Source organism: Crinia signifera, chromosome 2 (genome assembly GCF_055691185.1).
Source record: "Crinia signifera chromosome 2, ASM5569118v1, whole genome shotgun sequence".
Lineage (NCBI taxonomy): Eukaryota > Metazoa > Chordata > Amphibia > Anura > Myobatrachidae > Crinia > Crinia signifera.
In genome coordinates this window covers 62,886,956-62,901,965 of record NC_139218.1, presented here as the reverse complement: position 1 = coordinate 62,901,965, position 15,010 = coordinate 62,886,956, and the positions used below count along the sequence as shown (strand labels likewise).

The following is a 15,010-nucleotide window of genomic DNA, read 5'->3' as shown; positions in this document are numbered from 1 at the left end:
TTTTCTTCTAATTCACATGGGTCAAATGAGTATACTGTAGTCTAAAATTAGTACTTCGACTTGCGTAGATAAAATCATTAGCAAACTAATTATTCCATTGCAGTGCATGTGTCCCAGTAAAATGGGAGCCCTGTGCATAATTTATAAAGTATATCTACATTATGTAAATTTTCAAAGATTTCCATATGACCACAACAAGTGAGAGAAGCTACATATAGTATGCAAACCCTGATATAAGAAGCAGGAATAACCAAGGACTGAGCTAGAATATAAACAGAGAACCAGTTAATGGAATGTCCGAAGGCAGTTTCTGACTTGTATTTAGAAGAACAATCATGTACTCACTAGGAAATTAAGTAAATTAATATGCAAATCAAAGCTTGGGACCTTGCCAGGCTTTGCCTACCACTATGCTAAAAAATAACCATAATCTATGATAGTTGTTGCAGATGTTTTTTTTTCTATTGAAATAGGTTTCCTACTGTGAATAACTAAAGAGATTATAAAAAAACCCTACAATATCCATATGCCTCCAGGATTTATAAGAGGTGAAGTGTGGAGACATGCAGTCCAAAGCATACCTACACTACACAGCGTACCATGGTCAGCATATGAGGCTAATTTGACGTAGGAATGGCCATCTATGGAGTAACCTCTGATGGTGCCATGTAAACATAAATGGCATGAAACTATCTATGCTGCCTAAATTGAAAGTTTGCACTCATCAATGCTATAACTGCTGTAGGGAACAACTGGTGAGGGCTGATCATGTTTAGAGGTACAGTTTAGCAATGTAATGAGGTGTGTCCTGTGCAGAGCCGGTGCAAGGTCTTTCAGCACCCCAGGCAAAATTTCAGCTTACTGCTCCCACCACCCACACATCAATACAAACTTTCCAGAACGTCAAGTGAAAGTGTGTGGTAGTGGTCTTAATAGTACACCTGATGTCTGCAAGAAAGATGTCTCTCTCTGACTCATCCTTAATTTTGTTAGTCTCAGGGTTGTTCCCCAGTTTCTGGAGCCCCTAGGCAGCTACCTAAAAGTAGAGCTGGCCGTGGTCCTGTTTCACTCAGTTTCTACCAAATGCAGACAACAGATGGACATCAGTAGTGTTCCAATCTGCAATGCACATTACAGTCTGGGTTGCATTAAAGTCCAAGGTGCGATGAGTGAATGTCTCAACACAACCCATCCAACTTTAAAGTCATTCTGTCAGTGTGGAGTCCATCCAGATATAATAATCCATCGTTGTTGGCGCCTGAAGAACCTGCTTCTGGTGCTCCGACCATGGTCTGCTCCAGGTTATGGTGAAGCTTTAACTTACTATACAGTATATGGTACAGTCAAATTCTAATATTAGATAAATTGATCAGCATGGAAAACAAGTTAAAGAAAAATAAAATAAAAATGAAAAGAGTTCAACTGACAATGTTTGGAAACAAATTCCCCATTTAATTTAATCAGACCCAAATTAATGGAATAATCAGCTTACTTAACATAAAGATTGATTGGGGACCGTCCTGACCGATATAAACCTCACTTTATTGATTCAAGGACATTATGCCACCACAATTAAGTCTAGATGAAAGTACTGTAGTTGATATTTATTGGTCTGGAAAGGGTTGCAAACCCATCTCTAAGAATTATTATTTTCCTTTGATATGTTCCCATGGGGGCTTATTTGAGAACCTGTATCTATGCAAACCAATTAGGGAGTGACAAGTCCAGAAATATTAGACTAAGGCAGTGTCATTATCCACTGCTTGTTATTCATTTTATCCTTGTTACACCAAGGTTGTATCAAAGAAATAGAATAATTTATTAGAGAACTTGGAGCCTCATTGCTAATTTAGGGAATTTTTTTGTTTTTAATCTACAGTAAGTTATATATATTTTTTATTCTTGAGTCCTTAAAAAATATTATATTTATATGTTGTACTTCTGCTGTGCTTGTTTCTCCTTTTATCATTTGCTTTTGGTGAGTATGAAATGTATGATTTGTAGCAGCCAGCACTGCAACTTGCTCTGGAAATACTGTTTCTTTTTTCTTATTTTTAAAATAATATGTATCTGGAGAGACGAGGAGAATGCGTTTATTAAGTTGAGTCTGTAATGCAAGCTCAATTGGTATCCTGGATAAATGGTAAGGAATTAAACATAATACTATAATGCTATTTTATAGAATTACTTATGATAATGAACAAGACAACAACAGGACCTCTTTGCCTACTCCACCTTCAATGAGGACAAGAAAAGTTAAATAATACAATGAATGGCTATAAATAAAAGTTTCAATGTAATAAATGTATATTCATTTTACTAAAAACAAAGAATGAATAATGGTAGCAACAACGAGGTGACATAGAGCCTCTTAAAGAAGGGTGTGGTATAGGGTTCCAACAGCCGGGATCCCGACAGTCATTAGGCCGACGTCGGGATCCCGACTGGCCGGACTCAGACAGCATGGCAAGCGCGACAAAGCCCCTTACGGGCTTGCCATGCTACGGGCACGGTGGCTCACCTCCTATTCTATTCTTCCTCCATGGTGGTCATGGACCCCCTCGAGGGAGAATAGCTGGTGGCCATCGGGAACCGGTCTGTCGGTGTTTTTGTAGTTGGGATCCCAATGTTGGGTAAATGACTGTCAGGTACCCGTCCGGTACCCCTTTAAAAAACACCTAAAAGCATACTGTACGATTGTAAGAAAGTATCCTGAATTGGAGCTTTGAAGACTTTTACTAACTCACAAACGCCTCTAAAGATATTAAAGTTTGGCAAACAGCCGTCACTATCACATTATAACAGTGAATATTTGTTTATTTACTTCACAATATTGAACAATTTATCTTTCACAGCAGATTTGCTCCTCTGTTGAGGTGTTTGTAAGAATGGCTACAACCCTTTTATATGACAAAGGGAGGGAAACGTGACTTTTATAGTTGGTGTACACAGATTTATCTTGCCTTTACTTCAACTACATATAAAAAGTGTATGTCAGTGGTGGCTCGCACCTCTGTGGAGGAGGGGGGCTGCCTGTGGGTTTGCTGGCTGTACAATGGCAGAGGAAAGAAAAAGCCATTACGCTGGATGGGATCCAACACCTTAACAATGGCTGCATATTCACAAACCACTGGCTTCTATGGACTGCATAGGCATCGGCCCATAGAAGTTCATAGCTGGTTCTCCGACCCCTTGCCTGTTTACATCCTGCTATCTAGCCACCACCCACTTGTTGCACCTCTTGTAATCTGTCTGTCTCCCCTTCCTACTAGATTGTAAGCTCCTCCGAGCAGGGCCCTCTTCCCTCCTGTTGTTAAAGCCCACTTATCTTCACATTTCACTCACAGCTCTCCTATACTCCAACACTCAGTGACCATCTTCGTCCGCATACTCCTCTCCATCATTGGCCACAAGCCTCTAGTTGTATGTTGATTGAGTCCTCACTACTTATATTTAAGCTGTAATAAGTATTGAACTGTGGCGCTCTTTATTTGTACTCTATTTTTGTTATTTATTCAATGTTATGCCAAGTTTTGTCTCCCTGTACTGTTCCTTTGTACAGCGCTACAAAACACTTGTGGCGCCTTATAAATAAAATTATTATAATAATAATAATAATAATAATAATAATAATAATAATAATAAAATCTGGCTAGTACTGACGATCAGGCAATGAGTGGCTTCCTACAGGAAGCCAGCTCTCTGCTAATTGTAGCCTGATCTTGCAATCCAAGAGGTAGGAAAGTGTGTATGTGTGTGTGTGTGTGTGTGAGAGAGACATTGTTTGGGTGTGTGAACCAAAAAATTGGTGTCACTAATGCTCTTTTAGGCCATGGGCATCAAAAAGTCTAGTTAAGGCTCTAAGTGGAAACATGTGGTACCCACATGCCTGCTTTCATCTTAGAGGTTGCAATCACGTGGTTCTTTTGAAAGTGGTAGTCTGCATGACAAATTTCTTAACATAAACTGGCCTACTCTATAATGAAGGAGTGACCTTCACCCCGACTGAAGGAAAGGGAAATCCTGCACGTCACCAAGCTCTGCCAAGCTTCCTATTATATAGGCAAATTTCCTACTACAAGGTTTGTTTGTAATTAAAGATAAGCAATTATAAAATAACTATGCTGTGTCTCACAGGCCAGGAAATGTTTTTTTTGCACTTAGGATATACTACAGCTGCCTGGTGCAAAAAAACTCAATAAAGATAAATATTATTAGTGTAAAGAAAACATAGTTGTAAGAAAACAGGACAGGACATCTGTTTAATACAGTGAGTTCTGACATTACATGGCTGAGACAGTGGAGGGGAACGAGGATACAGCTACCAAATCCACATCAGAAATACATTGATACTGTGGGCACGATTCAGCCCTGTTCGCTCTGCTGTAAATTCACAGTACGAGCTATTAGCGGTGTGCCCGCATGAACACTGTACGACAGAGAGTGAAGACTAGCCCAATCGCAGGGTGATCGACACCCTGCGGCTGTTTGGGGCAGTAACCGAAAGGACTTCCCCCACTTCACACCGCTGTGGGGAGAAGAGGGGCTTCACACTGGCAAGGAGGTGGCTAACTAATCGCTGGGCTGCAAAAATATGAAGAAGATAAATATACTGTATGTGTTGCAGTCCCAACACTGTACAAATGGGTCTATTTATAAAACAATGTGGTCCGCCACTACTAAGCGGCTGTCTTGGATTAGAACATGTCAGACCTGCTGATATCACTCACTGCCTTTTCTGATACTGGTTATGAGCATTATAATTTTCCCAACTGGCCATGATGGAGGCTGCCAGGGAGTTTGGAAGATACTTGTCCTGCAAGAATTCCATCATAAAAACAAAGAAGCTAATGCCATCTGAACAGGGTGTTAGGCAACAGAGACAAGCAGCTACTTTTTTTGGAGCTCTTTTGCATGGCATATAGATGCAGCCATGCTTATGCATGCAGCGTACGCACTGCGGCAAGGATGCATCACATTACACCAAAGCTTCAAAATAGACACCCGATGCTGGCAGAGTCTCCCTGCACCTGCTTTGTTGAGTCGGGCTGTTTGGTGCTGTATATTGTGACATCGATAGGAACAGTTGCTGATGGGGACAGTGGTCATTAGAGATGTTTTACCATTTCCTTGTGAGTATTAGAAAAAAAAGGGCTTGCTGATTAGGAGACTTTATAAAACCTTATTTACTCTCCCTCTTCAAAATGTAATGTGACCAGTATGTTTAATGCGGTCATTAGGTTGACAGTATCGAGGTCAAAAGGTCAACCATGATTAATAATGAAAAGGTCGACACATGACAGGGGTGACATGCAGTAGGTCGACATGGTAATATTGGTTGACGTGCAAAAGGTAGACATGAGAAAAGTCGACATGCGTTTTTCACATTACCCAACACCCCAAAAAAAGGATTTTACTTGGACATAGAGGGGGAGCGTTACAGTATGCTTAGCGCAGCGAGTCACTGTGCCAAAAACATGGCGAGCACAGCAAACCTTTTTCATGTCATCCTTCTGAATGCCGACCTTTCCATGTGTCGGCCTTATGACTCTTGACCTAGACACCGTCGACCAAACAACCGGTACCTATTTAAATGGAACCTTTCTGTGTGTGTCTCCCCATGTTCCACTGTGTTTAAGCTTTCCCTTCACGATGAAGGCATCATGTACAATCATATTATGTTATATGCATGGAAAGTTTCATTCGACTGAACGTAATTATATGACAAATCTTTTATTTTCCCTGTCAATTCTAGGCCTCCACAGTGTAAGCAAGCCGGGAAATATGCTTTGCATATATGTATAAAAAAATAAGTTTCCTTTTTTATGTTAAATACTCAGGAAATGAAATGCAAAATTGTGCTTTGATATGCAGCGCCATCACCAGAGAATTCTGCATGATTAGCAGATGGCGAGATGCATCTTAATAAGAAAGCCATCCAATGCATCAAACGCTTGGGAAAAAGGGAAAACTGGGTAGATACATGAACATATCTAGGACCTTATTCTGGTCCATTCGCATGGCCCCATTCGTTCACAAGAGGCCGATGTTTCTTGTTTGCGCATGCGCATTTCTGCACATGTGCTGGGTGCGTGCGGCCATGTTGAACAAACTGTTCTTGCGAGTAGAGGGTGGGGGGGGTGGGGGGGGGGGCATTAGCAGATGAGAACACCCAGCTTTCTTGCATTAGCAGATGATAACACCCTGCTTTCTTGGACGTTCCCTTGAGAACGCTGGGCGTTCTCATGATAATTGACAGATATTGCAGCAGATGATGTCAGCAAATGTATGCGCCTTGCCAATGGAAAGCCGGCGTACCACCACTCGTAAGGCGGGGTTTGGTTGACTCGCAAGGATGCGAATTCGCATCCGAATGAATCATCCTGAATACCCCCAGAGTCTGTGTAAAAATGGGGACAAAACAATGCATAGAGTATTTCATGTTATATGATTGTAAATATGCTGTCCACACCTAAAGCTTCATGTATGAGCTGGAGAACTGTCTGCCGCACTTCAATGTCACTAATTTATATTTGAATGTGAGTGCACCTATTTCCAACACAAGGTGGTGCGCGGCGTGGCTATATGCACACATCGGGGGTTATTCTGGTTCACTCGCAAATCACAATCACTCTCTAATGGACAAAACCATATACACTGCAGGTGGGGCTGATGTAACATGTGCATAGAGAGTTAGATTTGGGTGTTTTATTGTTTCTGTGCAGGGTAAATACTGGCTCCTTTATTTTTACACTGCAATATAGATATAAGTTTGAAGTACACCCCCCACCCAAATCTAACTCTCTCTGCACTTGTTACATCAGCCCCACCTGCAGTGCATGTGGTTTTCGTCCATTAGAGAGTGATTGTGCCTTTGCGAGTGAACCAGAACCTCCATTGTAATTTGGGCAGATCAGGTGCTGTAGGACAATCTCATAATGGCCCTTATTCAGATGCAGTTACTAAGAGGCTGAAGTACGCAAACCGGTTGATGTTTACTTACTATGCGTCTGAGTTGCTGTGTGCACTCGCAGCGAGTGACTTGCAATGGCTGTTGCAACAAAAGATTAGTAGCAAAGTAAGTGACAGGCTGACACCGTTTGGGGTTGGTAAAGGGCATTGGTTGGCCAAGCGCAGACGTGTCAGGAACATTTATCAGTTGCTACCTCACTTGCTACATTAGAACACTCTGCATACCAGGAGAGCCGCTCAGCCTGGGCATCCACAGAGGCATTCAGATTCTGCAACATTACACAATCTGCGATGATGGTACCAACTTTTCAGCAGTAGTACACGTCAGACAGAAATGAAGAGACGCCAGTGGGCTTCTCTTCATTTCTGTCCCATATTAGCACATATTATCACATAAACGCAATTGAAAATGGCAAAATATAACAGCCACATCTGAATTAATCAACATGTGCCCAGGTTTGCACAAAACCAGGAAAACTGGATCACTATTTTTGGCTGGCAGGGGGGAGACCTTATTTATAGGTGCAAGCAATTCCCCTTGTGACTGTGGCTTTTTGTATTGCACTAGCCAGCATCTCAGTACTGTTTCTTGAATAGAAAATTGCATCATCAGTAGTCTGAATTAATATGCCGGAACCAGTGAGGATTCAGATGTATGTCTTGATAATGGTCGCAACAAATCTGTGTTTTCATTGCCACTCCCTAGTACCTCCCCTAAACAGTCACCTGCCATCAATCACTCTGCATGTTAATCCAGACTGTGACCACCATCACAACACCATCACGGCACATGCGCAGTGACACAGGTGCAGTCGCAACACTAAAACCATCGTCCAGATGTTTCTGAAACTGAAACTGCTTGCAACTCTGAAGCAGGCCCTGTGCGTTTCATGATCCATATTTTATATGTTGCCACATGAGCAGACAGCTAGCAAACTAAAGCACCATTAAGAAACAAGGCATGTAATGGCAAATATTATTTACCCAAAAACAAATATAAACAAAAAGCCGACATTGAAGAGATTTTTTTTTTTTGCTGTGAGCTTTATCAATGACTAGCTGAAGTACCCGGAGTTGCCTGGGTTTGGTTGTGCAATTAACATTACTTGAACTTTAGCCTTCTTTTGTTTTAAGCTTAACCACTCACCATGTCCTCTACCCATTTATGTTATGCAACTCTGTCATATCTTGCATCCCTGATCTATTTTCTAGTGGCCAGACCCCTTTTGTGGTCCCTGGGACCCCGGTGGTGTCGGGATTGTGGCCATAAATATAATCTGAACCCAATCAATGTCCTCTACCCCCTCTATGTCATGCAACTTTGCCATATCTTGCTTCCCTGACCAACTTTGTGTGGACCCTTTTTTGGGCCCCCGGGCCGCCCACTGGGGTGCTAGAGGTATCTTACCCCACAGTATTTTTTCCAGGTGCCAGTTATGCTGGATATCTTGCTTACCTGACTCACTTTGTGTAGTGTCTGGACCCCTTTTATGGCCTTAATTCCCTCCCCACAACATATTTTTCCAGATTGTAAATCATGGGCGGGGGACAGTGCAGGGGGAGAGCGGCTCCGTCTGTATGTAACTGGCACTAAATATGTGCAAGAAAATTATTGCTTAGCACAGTGGTTCCCAAACTGTGTGCCTAGGCACCCTGGGGTGCATCAGGACACTTGCAGGGGTGCCTTGGGTTGGTGGACGAGGATCAATTTTATATTATTTATGGTCAATGTACCAGGCAAAACCAGTGCTGATGGCTGTCAATCATAATATATGTGGACAAACAGAAGCAAATCCTGTCCCTCACCACATAACTGTGACATATAAACACAATGCACTTAATTTAATCTTTTTTCCCCCTGAGTTTCTTGATAAGAAGCATTTGGCCTAGGGGAGCCTTGAAAATATTTGATGCTCTAGGGCGCCGTGATTAAAAAAAGTTTGGGAACCCCTGGCTTAGCATTCAAATTCAGTGTTTGTTTATGTTTATGTTCTAAAACCTTGTTTCATGCACATATAAAAAATAGTTTGATGTGTTTATACCACATAATGCAAGGTACCTAATTATACCTCATTGAAATATAAAAATATTCCAAAATACGGAATAATCCGTTATCCAAAATGCTTCTGGCCCGAGCATTTTGTATAAGGGATATTCAACCTGTACATGTCACTCTATACTCATTATATACATTTAGTCAGTGCATTAAAAAGCATAAAAGTCAGAATAAAAAATTGAATTAGGATACATGGTTGTCAGTGCCACATATGCTATACCTCCAGCTACTCATAGCAAACACATCTGGTTAAATTAAACTATATACAGTGTTTTGGGAATTGTACTCATGGTTTAATTAATAAACTTCATAGTTGCTGATTTTAATCAAGTCAGATGTTGTTATGCAAATCAAAATGAAACACTACTAGAAAAACTAATATTCTCAATTCATTGAGAAAGAACCAGGATTGCATGTACATGTTTCTGGGGGCTAGGCAAGCCCCTGGGTGATGTAACCGATGCAGGTGGTGTGTGTGTGTGTGTGTGTGTGTGTGTGTGGGGGGGGGGGGGGGTGTTACTACAAGGCAATGCCCCGTCCATGGTAAAATCCCTTTACTTGAGGCCATGCCACTGAGGCGGTATTATTGGCTACACCGGACATCACTGACTCCGGAATCTCCACTACACATAGGCCAATAAATTGTGTAAATTAATAAAGTGGTTCCTTTGCATGCACAGATTGCTAGAACTCACTATTTGGGATATTTACAGAGCTGAATCGCATACAGAATCATTGCCTTTATCCATATTTCCACTAGTGATGTTTGCGGTTTTAATTCATCAGAATTTTTTTTGTTTTGACAAAACAACCTTTAAGTGTTTTGGCTTGGATTTGGATTTTGGCTCAGATAAAATAAAGCAAATAATTTCTTTAAAACAAATGCTAAAATCATGTAATTTCTGACATGACATTCGAACCTCAAATCCAAATTCTGAAACGTGGGAAAATCCGAACCAGGACTCTGGATTGTATATCCACAAGAGAACCAGGGCGAGGTTTGGATTGGGTCAGAACGACAAATTTGTGTGGATTTGGAGTTCTGGATTTACCGCAAAGCAACATAAGTCACAGCTTAGGGCTACGCATATCCTAATTTCATGGGTATTTAATGGAGTTTATTAGTTGGCGCCGTAAGCCACTATTTTGCAGGCGAGGCTTAGAAATTCCAAAGGATATGGATAAACGAACATATACAAGAATTGAAGGTGAGGATGCTGTGTGTGTGTGTGTGCGGGGGGGGGGGGGGGGGGTTAGAGGAGGCAAGAATGGGTGCAGGGTTAGAGGAGGCAAGGCAGCAGGGTTAGAGGAGGCAAGAATGGGTGAGTGGCCTGTGTAGGGTGGTAATAGCAAGGGGGGGGGGGGGGGTGAGTGGTAGAAGCATCTGGTCCATGGAAATAAAAACATGCCTCGATGGCAGTATGTCCTGGAGGGGGAGTGAGTGGTTATGGCTGCTGTGCGCTGTGGGGAGGTGAGAGGGAGCAGAAGCCAGTCCAGTTGGGTTTGCTGGCAGTTGTGGTATAAGTGGCGGCATGTCAGAGGTGGTAGATTGGTAGCCTTATGTTGGGGGTGGAGGGGGATTTTGGAGTTATGTATGTGCCGGTGGATGGTGATAATTCTAAATGAAGGTTTCTAGGTAAATTAGACACTGGTTTGCACTCTAGTCTTACAACGTTCCTGCTGAAGGTCCTGACAAGATAACTCATATGGTGTTTCAAAATATTAATCACACTACTATTAACTTTTCTATATGGACACTTTAGTGTTGGTAATCGGCATGACATTAAATCATAGCTTTCAACTTTTTAAACATTTAATCTATCAATTAAATGAAATGAAGGAAATGAAAAGACAAATAATAATATGACATATTAACCCTTTGAGTGCCAACATCTATGTGAGACATGTTCAAAATGTCCACTAAAAATGCCAGTGTCGCTCACCTTTGCTATATTACTTCAAATAAATGATGTTGTGTAAAAATGGATTATATTTCCTATATAAGGTAAACATTACAGGTCATTATGATGAATAAAAATGTTTTTGTGTCAATTTTTCACACCTGTTTTGACAAATTCACTTGGCATTCAAAGGGTTAAAAAGTGGGAATAAAAATAAAATAAAAATAACCATAAATAATTCCATACACTAGTGGTTCCAGATTTTTTTTTTTAATATTCCATTTTTATTAAGGCAAATAGCACATATAACAATGTACATCTGGCAATTTGTCAGATAGTCTTGCAAAGATTGAACAATGCGAAATGATACATCCATAAACGTCACACAATATAAATCTGTCAGAACTCACTGTAAACCCATATAGACTGGGGACTCATAAAAGACTAGGACAAGAGGAGGGGGGACACGTGGGACTGATGAGAATGCCTCCAATACATCCGGGTATTAGCATCACTTAAATAGCCACTTTTAATGAATAGGATTTTAACAGTATACTTGGAAACAATGTAGTGCCACTTAATACAATGCCAAGATAATATATTATATAGAAGCAGGTGAACCAGTTGAATTCAATAGCGTGACGTCAGCTACATCTTGAGGGAGGATGTGCAAGCCTCATCTCACTCGGTACTCGGCCCATTTAAATCACTTCAAATGGATGGAGGTGGCAGATGAAGATTATTTACAGTTTTCCCAAACTTTTTTGAATCACGGCACCCTAGAGCATCAAAATGTTTTCAAGGCACCCCTAGGCCAAATGTTTCTTATTGAGAAATTTAGAAAAAAAATATTAAATTAAGTACATTGTGTTTATATGTCAAAGTTACCTGGTGAGGGACAGGATTTGCTTCTGTTTGTCCACATATATTATGATTGGCAGCCACAAGCATTGGTTTTGCCTGTTACATTGACCATTAATAATATGAATTGATCCTGGTCCACCAACCCAAGGCACCCCTGCAAGTGTGAGGAGGCACGACAGGGTGCCTAGGCACACAATTTGGGAACCACTGCCCTACACAGTACATTATGTTAACATCAGCGGCGTAACTATAGCGGGGGGGGGGCGCTGTGCATGTGGGGGCGCCGGGGGCTGCGGTGCTATAGTTAAACCCCCCCCCCCCCCAATCCCCTGCAGACTTACCTATCTCGCTGGTCCCGGCGGCTCCGTTCTTCTGCTGAGGACCACCACAAAATGGCCACCCCCATATAGCACACAGTTCTCTGAAACTGTCTGCTGTATGGGGGCGGCCATTTTGTGGTGGTCCTCAGCAGAAGAACAGAGCGGCAGGGACCAGCGTGATAGGTAAGGCTGTGGTGGATTTGGGGGGGGGGGGGGTTGCATAGGCGGCGGGGCGGCAGGGCAGGGGGGTAGGGGAGCTTGGCGGGGCGGCAGCGGGGGGGCACCCAAAACGTAACTACGCCACTGGTTAACATATGTCTTATCTGTGAACAGAGTAACATAGTGAGGTTGAAAAAAGACATTAGTCCATCAAGCTCAACCTATAACTGATCTCCTGCGGTGTAAATGACCTGGATGAGGTTACCGTCTATTCATTCCCAATGACCCAATGTGTCTGTTCAAACCGATTCCACTATAGTACATTATAATTAATCATTATAACCCTGGAAATAATTATCTGCTAGTAATTTGTCTAACCCATTTTTAAATGTATCAACTGATCAATTTATCCACAGTATTTGTATATTTGGTAGGCGGTCCTGTGTTACTAGGAGAGAGGGAGGTCGGCAAGTGCCGCCATGTTATTCCATAACAGTACACATTTTGGAGTAAATTTAGATGTAAATATAGCATCTCTAAAAAGAGATTAAAGTTTCATTTTTTCTTTAACACTTTAAATGAACTTGGTAACTATGAATGTAGCAAAGAAATAGGATTTGTTTTCATTTAAACTGTTGGTATAATTTAGATTTAAAGGGACACATGTTTGTGATTGTAGTAGGTGAGTAAAGGTCGTTGGCAGGTATTTGCCTTACCTGAAATCAGAGCAACTTACCCAACTGGGCCTTCTAGAGAAAACGTAAACCAAAATTGGTGCGTGTGTGCCCAATAAAGGTTTATGTGCTCTCATTTAAACGGAATGAGGCATTCATGGAGTTCCCTTGAAAGAATTTTTAATCATGTATAATTATAATTTATTTGTACAGTATAGTGCAGTAGAAACAGATATATATATATATATTTTTTTTTTTACAGTATAACTAATGCGGTACTCCTGTCTCAGCCAGAGCAAATGCATTCATACATACATGTATTCACTGACCTCTTTTCACAGTAGCGAGTCATTTGAACAATACATTTTTTTTATATATTTTGTTTTGCTTAAACAGTACATTGGTCAATCCTCTTTCCATTCATATAGTCCTGAACTTTTGTTGATTAATCTACTTTTAGCTCTCATTAATACATTTTATAATAAAATCGACCGAGAAAAAAACAAAAAAAACCCTCGCAATTCTGAATTGCATAGTGTAAAATATGACACAGTTTTGCACATACAGTCTGTGCGGACAACCATAATTCTGCTCAAACAGTTTTGCACATGCTCAGAATAGAGGGTTTTTGTACCTCGGTATAGAAATACATATACATTATGACTGTCCAAACAAATAAACACTGATGATGATGATGATGATGATGATGATGTCACCAGCACTACATAGTACTGATACTGATTGGCTTATGACAAATTCATTTTTCATGGTAGGCGCTTTCTACATTGCTTGTAAAATATTGTGCATGGACATACATATATGTGTCATACATGAGATGCCGTTAGTTGAGCATGTACTGTATGTGACTGTTCCTGACCTGCATTATTTTCAATGTATCATTAGCATGATACATTGTACACAATTGTGTTTTTATTTTTACTACTTAATGCCCTTTTCCCACTGCAGCTCTTAAACGGTATATTGCCGTTTTTCCCCCACAATTTACCATTTTAAGGCTGCAGTGGGAAAGCGCCAGAGTTGAAATACCGGTTAAAGTTAACCGGTATTTCAACCCGTTTTAAAAGCAGAGTCCTACACGTTTAAATACCGTTTTTAAGGCAGTGGGAATGCCTCTTAAACGGTATTTAAAAATCCCACACTAATTCCCCCTCCCCTAGTACCTTTCCTGGAAGGGTACCTGCACCGCACTTCAGGTCCCTCCCTGTGGCTGGTGATGGATGCAGGGCAGCAGGGTGGGGTCCATTTGGGATCCGGGCAGTCCCTGGGGCTGACGATAACTAGTAGTTCCCACTATGCGCATGTGTATTGAGCGCCATGCATATAAATGAGCTGCTTATTACATATCCGCATATGTAATGAGCAGCTCATTTATATGCAGGGCGCTCAATACACATGCGCATAGTGGGAACTACTAGTTACCATCAGCCCCAGGGACTGCCCGGACCCCAAAATGGACCCCACCCCGCTGCCTCCCCACTGCCCTGCATCCATCACCAGCCACAGGGAGGGACCTGAAGTGCTGTGCCCATGCCATGATGCCGGACCCCGCTGCCCGGATCCCCCACGCAGGTAAGTGCCAGGGGAGGGGGTGGGTGCAGGGTAGGTACCAGGGGAGGGAGGTGGGTGCAGGGCAGGTACCAGCGGAGGGAGGGGGGGTGCAGGGCAAGTACCAGGGGAGGGAGGGTGGGTCCAGGAAAGGTACCAGGGGAGGGGGGGGGGGGGTTTATGAAAGACAGGCACTCTTTTTTAAACGGTTCACTGCGATGGGAATAGCACTTAAACGGTATTTAAAACGGTATTGTGCTGCAGTGGGAATGCTAATACCGTTTTAAATACCGTTTAAAAATACCAGTACTTAAAACGGGTCTGCTGTGGGAAAGCAGCATAAGACATTTTATTTTACATTGCAAACTTGGAAGTAAACAATGTTAATCTCAATGTGAGAAGAATTCACAGTAATGGTGTGTACACACGGTGAGATTCCCTTGCTATTCGACTTAAGATTCAAGTGCTATACAATCTTTGCTATCTCTGTACTATTTA

General features: G+C 41.7%; 1 protein-coding gene across 1 annotated transcript in view; it reads right to left on the bottom strand.

Annotated features, from left to right (window-relative positions):
• The window catches only part of WSCD1 (WSC domain sialate O sulfotransferase 1), a 209,021-nt gene that overhangs the window by 51,810 nt on the left and 142,201 nt on the right, over nucleotides 1-15,010 (bottom strand). The window lies entirely within an intron of this gene.